The following is a 6,594-nucleotide window of genomic DNA, read 5'->3' as shown; positions in this document are numbered from 1 at the left end:
AGCCTCTCCTGCTGGCTGCAGCCTCTCATAGGGGAACCTGGAGCCCAGTGGGGAGCCTCTCCTGCTGGCCGCACGCCATGCTGCTGAGGGTCCCACTGCTGCCTGTAGGTTCTGCTCTTTCAGGTTCTGCTGGGGCACTGCTCCTGCCCTGCTGGCTCAGCTCTTGCCAGCTCTGTGAAGCTCCTTCCTTGTTGTCCCTCACTGGTCTCTCCTGAGTCAGCCCACGCTGCCCCTTTTATCCCCCTCCAGGTGACCCAAGAGGCCAATCAGGGGACATGGGGGGTGAGTCTCTGGGGCCTGATTGGTGTGGAAAGGGAATCCCAGGTCCTCCAATCATCTTTTGCCCTTTCAAAACCCCTGGGCTAGGTCACTGCCAGCTAGCCCATCGCATATCCATTACAACTTCTTATTATGTGGATTCAATTACTAGAACTTTTCTAAATGGTGCTTCTTGCCTAGGTTGGGATCTATCCCACATTAGGCTAAAATGTCAGTTAATGTTGCCTGTCACTATTACCTGTGACTTCCCCAAAGAATATCACTGCAGATGTCATCATTTCAGTCATTGTAGGCAACTGTCAACTCTTTGGATCATGGTGTACATGTTAGAGGTCTCGTTAGATGCCTGATGAATCCATTTGTGGCTGACAAGTAGGGGTGTGCAAAGTGGGCCCTATTCAATTCAGATTTAGATTCAGCCCAAATTGGGGACAGTGATTCAATTGGTTGATTAGGCTCACTGTCCCTGATTCAATTTAGTTAAATCAGAATCTGAAGATTCGATGCTGATTTAGAGAATCAGAGATTCAGACACAGACACAGTTTTAAATGTTTTTTTAACATACCTCGAGGTACCAGCGCAGCTTGTGAATGCTGCAATGCTGGGGCACATGGAGCATCTCACAGGAGTGCAGGGGGCCCCTCCATGTGCTCAACTGTGAACCCACTTCTAGGTCTCCTGTGGAACGCTGGGGGCCCCCCTGCACCCTCCCAGCTCAGCAATTGGCCACTGGGAGACCCCGTGTGCCCCCCCGACCCAGGAGGCACCAGTTGCCAAGTCGGGAGGGGCGTGGGGGTGGCTCAGAGCGCTCCCCGGAGAACCTGGAAGTGGACCTGAAGTGCTTCTGGTCCAGTTCCGGGTCTGCTGCCAAGCCCACCACGCTCCTGTGGGACGCTCCATGCACCCCAGCATCACAGCATTCACCAGCTGCCTGGTACCTAGAGGTATGTAGAAAAAACATTTAAAGCTGTGTCTATGTCCAAATCGCCAAATCTTTCCAAATCTCTCCAAATCGAGTCAGAGGGTTCCAGTTCAATTCAGATATTAAAGGGTCCTCTGATTTGATTCGGATTCGGAGATTTGACCACCGAATTGGGCCAAATCTCTGCTGAATCGAATCAGGAACCAAATTTTCACACAGCCCTACTGACAAGCCCAATTTGAGAGTGACACAGCTTGTTACAAGTTTCACAGATCCATATGTTGTCTAAATTGGAGTCCAGATTTACAGCATGCTGCTTTTGTCTTTCTCGCTTTGCTTCCATCCTCTAGAAATAGTTCCCAATTTTGTTTTTAACCTAACTTCTCAGAATATTCATTGTGGCTTTTTCCACAACATCCCTTCCTCATCCAGAACTCACAGAATTAATTCTTGCGGCAATATTTGTTTATCATCATCTTCCTTGTCCCCAGTAACATATAACCTTAAACCTATAATCTAGACCTTATAGTTTTCATTTCCCCCTTGTACTTTGCACTATATTTTTATCTGCTTAAATATTAGAAATTTTCTGAATATTAATTCTGGTAGTTATTTGCTGAAAGCTATTATTTAACAATATTCCTAATAAAAAATCGTTATAGAAATTTTTGTCATCACAATGTTTTTCTTACAGTATATAACCACTGCACTTAATTGGAATGTAATTAAGTCAGCCTTCAGTTAAGTCTAATCATTTGCTACTTGTTACTGATTTATTACAGCTGGGACCGACCTTTTTTGGCAGGTATTCCACAAATTAGATCTACACCTTCCCTGCAGGCCAGTCCCATCCTCTTCCTGTGTCTGATTGGCTGCTCTGCTTTCTGTTCCCTGCCCTGTGCTCCATGCCTGATTTCCTGCTCTGTTTTCCTTCCCTCCCCAGTCTGCTGCTGTGTTGCCTGTCCCCTTTCCAGTCTACCCATGCTACTTATGGCACATGTGCCACAGGTTGGCCACCCCTGGTCTGCTACATTTTGTTCCAACACCGAGATCCAGAGCTTTTGGCTTCCCCTGGTGTGTAGAAAGTGGTCTTGACCTACCAAATATATATATTTAGGATTGCCAGAGCAAATCAAAGTTTATGGAATAGCTGATTTCTGTAAATTCAGCCTTTATCTCTGCAGTCCTCTAGATTAATTTGATAGAAAAATATTCACTTTCTCTTCATTACTTTCAGCTTTCTGGCACACCAAGACTGTTCCTGCAGTTGTATAGTGATATTAAGATTGGCCAGAGTCTAGTCAGATTTCTTTTGTGCACTACTACACAAATCTGATGTACCTTTTCAATCTTGATTTGATTTGATTCTCAGTGTACCAAATGGGATACTTGCTTTGGTCCATTCCAGAAGTCCTGTAATTAGTCCATAGAATCCTAGGAAAGGAGGACTGGAAGGTACCTCATAAGGTCATCTAGTCCAGCCCCCTACGCCAGGCAGGCCCATGCCTGACTAAAGCCAGGTGTCTGTCCAACATACTTCGGAAAGTTTCCCAGCATGGAAACTCCACAACTTCTCTAGGTAGCTGACTCTAATGCCTGACCGCCCTCATGGTCAGAAAGTTCCTCCTACTTTCCAGCCTATAATTTCCCTGCTGCACCTTGAGACTGTAGGCCCCTACAGCCACAGAGAAAAGTCTATCTGCATCTTCTCTATAATCACCCTTCAGGTATTTGAAGAACCCCTCATTCTCTTCTCCAGGGTAAATAACCCTAGTTCTTTCAGCCTTTCTTCATAAATCTGGTCCCCTAGGCCCCTAATTATTTTGTTGCCCTACACTGGACTCTTTCCAAACTTCCCACATCCTTCTTAAAGTGGGGGGCCCAAAACTGGACTCAGTACTCCAAGTGCTGAATAGAGCAGAAGAATCACTTCTCATAATTTATAATTTACATACAGCACAATCCTAATGTTTTTCCCATGGCTCCTGTTATCTAGATCTTATGCTTATGTCACTATTTTGACTTAAGAATCTATGACCATGATTCTTCCCTCCCAACACTGCCGTGATATTGGCACTTCTTGGAGCTACATTAGTAGTGTCAGCTGCTAGTTCCCATGTGTGTGCAGGGAGATGCAGTTTGTCACTTAATTTGTCTTTGATTTTGAAAGAGTACTTCGAGCATCATATTTTAATTGAAAGTAACGTACAACTATTTCACTGCTGGCTAGTACTGGGCAGGAAAGAGTTTTCTTATTCGGGGAAACTTTAGGGTTTCAAAATCAATCTCTCTCACTTGCTGGAAAATTTCCATTCTGCAGCTGAGAAACCTTTCCCTCCAAAATGATTAATTGAAACTGATGCATTCCCATTAAGTATTTGTCTTTTGAGAGAACAACATTCTGTCAATATGTTCCTGGCCAGCAGTACTGCGGAGTCTCCTTGCATACAATCTTTTCTTTCTCCTTTGTGGATTCTATTCAAAGGTACTATGTGCCATATCTTGGGGTTACACTGCTCCAGCATTAATGATAGTGTGGTGTGTAGGGAAGTTCTCCTGCTCCTTTCAGTTTATGTTTCACTGATGATAAGGGCAGAATGGAGACTGAAAAAAATATTCATTTCATCCTCTGCTTGCCTCCATTTGCTTTATTTTCCACAGAGACAGGGCTTGCAGAGAGAAACAGATGGTATCTGATCTAGGCTACCCATTAATTCTTAACCTTCTAGCTGCTCTTGTAAGGAGATGTGAATAGTGTATTTGGGCAGGGAAGGGGTGGCACATGAAGTCAACCCACATCTCCAGTGCTCTTTACAATCCTCCAGCAAGGAAGATGACCTGCCCACTTGTTCCTTTTTCAGCCTTCTAGAAAAGAGGAGCCATTCTCTCTTGCTACTGAATTATCAGTAAATCCAGGGAGGATGAGGCAGGGTGCTCCAATGGTCATCAAACATGGTGCGTTAGGAAGAGCCCCACAGGCTGTTCATGGTGTCTTTTTTTCCACCTCTTCGGTTTTGTTCTTACCTTTTCCTTCTCTGGTGGGCTCCTTCGCGTCTTAAGCTAAAGTAAGTATAAGGTCTACCTGAGAACAGAATTCTTTGGTAAAAATATTGCAAAATGTGGACAGCCATATCACTTTATCATAATGGTTACATCTTTAGTGGCTTTTTTACATGTTATTAATAATGTAAGTGTCCAGAGATTAAGTCAGGTTATTTTTCACAAACCAAGAAACATTACAATAGGATGGCCTGTAAATGGAAGTACCCAGCTTCAGAGAGGTAAAACATCATGAAAAGTACATTAACTAATGTAATAATGAAAAACACAAGGGCTACCTAAAAATGCAGTGCAAAGAAGGGGCAAAAATTCAAAGCAAATCTGTCAGCCCTCTTTACTTGATCAAAAGAAATAAAATTAAAAAAAAACTAAATCAAACCAAATTAAACCAAACCTTGTGTCATCAGCAGTGGAGTTGGGATAATTATGAACTATTCCAAAATGAGGATGCAACAATTGGGAATCGAAAGCCTGGCAACCACACATCCAGGGTGTCAAACTTTTCAGAACCATGTGTGGGGCTGCCTTGGAAGCTCTCTTAATTGTGAACTTTAAAATATAATATTATGTTACATAATATAATATTATAAACAAGAATATTGCAATATAATAAGTATTAATATGGCATGAATGTTATTACATACAATATAGTTATATATACTTATTATAAATGTATATATTACATATATGGATGATCCTGCCTAAAGCAGGGAGTTGCACTAAATGATCTCGAGAGGTCCCTTCCAACCCTACTTTTCAAGGATCCTATGTGTGTGAGTAGGACAGGGTAAAAGATAATTGAATCTATACTAAAGCAAGATTGTTTGAAATAAATCTTCATACTAAAGTGCTCTTTTAGCTGTATGCTTACAAATACACAAGCTATGTCAGCCATGAAGATGTCACAAATTAATTTCTATTTGCTGAGGACCATAGGAACATTTTGAGATGTTTGTGGAATGTCATATGTGGTTTTTTTCAGTGTGTTTTATTCATATGACATTTTGACTCTGCTTGGCAAACAAATGCTTTCTGTCTGGTAGGTCACCCTTGGGGAAGAAGAAAGTTATATGTACAGTACGAGTTCCCCAAGATTCCAATAAATAATGTACGTAAATGGCCAGAGAAGAAACCATACTTAAGCTTTGCCTTGAAAGCAGCTGTTTGTCTTTAGTTTCCTGGGCATAGGGAAATGCCTTCAGGCCCTCAGCCAGTGAGTTGAGTGAGAAAGGTTGACCGGAGAATTTTCAGGAGGTCCCGACATGAAGATCAGAGGTAGGAGCTACTTTCCAACCTGTTGAGCTAAGTATGTTTAAAATGCTGGGTAAGATCAGATTATTATTGTGGCATTTTCTTTCATTTGTTTATTCTTTTATCTCTGCCTGCAGCTCAGTGTGTGGTTACTGATTTTTTTTCCTCATTTTTACAATAAATCCCTTTGCTATTTTTATAACTTACTCTTGTGGTAAATTTGCTTTCAGAGCATTTAGCCATACAGGCAGGGCTCTTCCAAGCAAGGGGAGGAAATCTATCATTTCTGAGCGTACAACCTAGCAAGGGTTCAATTCTTAGAGCTGGCAAGACCTAGTTGAGGTGGGTATGGCTGAGCCCCCATTGGACAAAGAAGTGACCTTTGGAGCATCTCAGTCTGCTATCTGTGGCCAAGCAGAAGACAGCAGAGAGGCTTGGAGCTGAAAAGCACCCACCTGCAGGTGTGAGAAAACCCTAGAATTGTGTGTTAAAGCCTCGCCTGAACACACCTGGGGCCAGGGTGTGTCACACTAGCATTTTAGGATATTTACAGAAATTTGGATTGATTTTACATTAACAATGCTGTGGTAGGTTGGGAAACTTGAAGGTCCCCAACCTACCCTTAATTCTACTCCTGTGCTTTAAATTAGCTTGTAAATGCCTTTACCAGCAGGAGATACTAAAATACCTTTTAAGCCTGCAAGAAAAAATCTACATTGCACGTATGTTAGAAGAGATGGAGACCTGTAGATTTTCAAGTATACTTTGTAATTCAATCATTCTGGGTTTTCTGGGGAGTCTTCTGGCCTCTCATTGCATGGCTAATGTGATTAGACAACTGTCCTCTCTTTGGTGACAGCAAGTTTCATAGTTGGTAGGGTCAGAAGGGACCTGAGCAGATCATCAAGTCCAACCCCCTGCTATGGCAGGAAAAAGTACTGGGGTCAAACGACCCCAGCAAGGTGTTTGTCTAGCCTTGTCTTAAAGACCCCCAGGGTAGGAGCCAGCATCACTTTGCTTGGAAGTTGGTTCCAAATCCTAGCCACCTGACAGTGCAGTAGCGCCTCCTGACGTCTAGTCT

The sequence above is a fragment of the Gavialis gangeticus genome, unplaced genomic scaffold (genome assembly GCF_001723915.1).
Source record: "Gavialis gangeticus isolate Ggan-Ray unplaced genomic scaffold, GavGan_comp1, whole genome shotgun sequence".
NCBI classification, from domain to species: domain Eukaryota; kingdom Metazoa; phylum Chordata; order Crocodylia; family Gavialidae; genus Gavialis; species Gavialis gangeticus.
Note: the sequence above shows the minus strand (reverse complement) of the source record.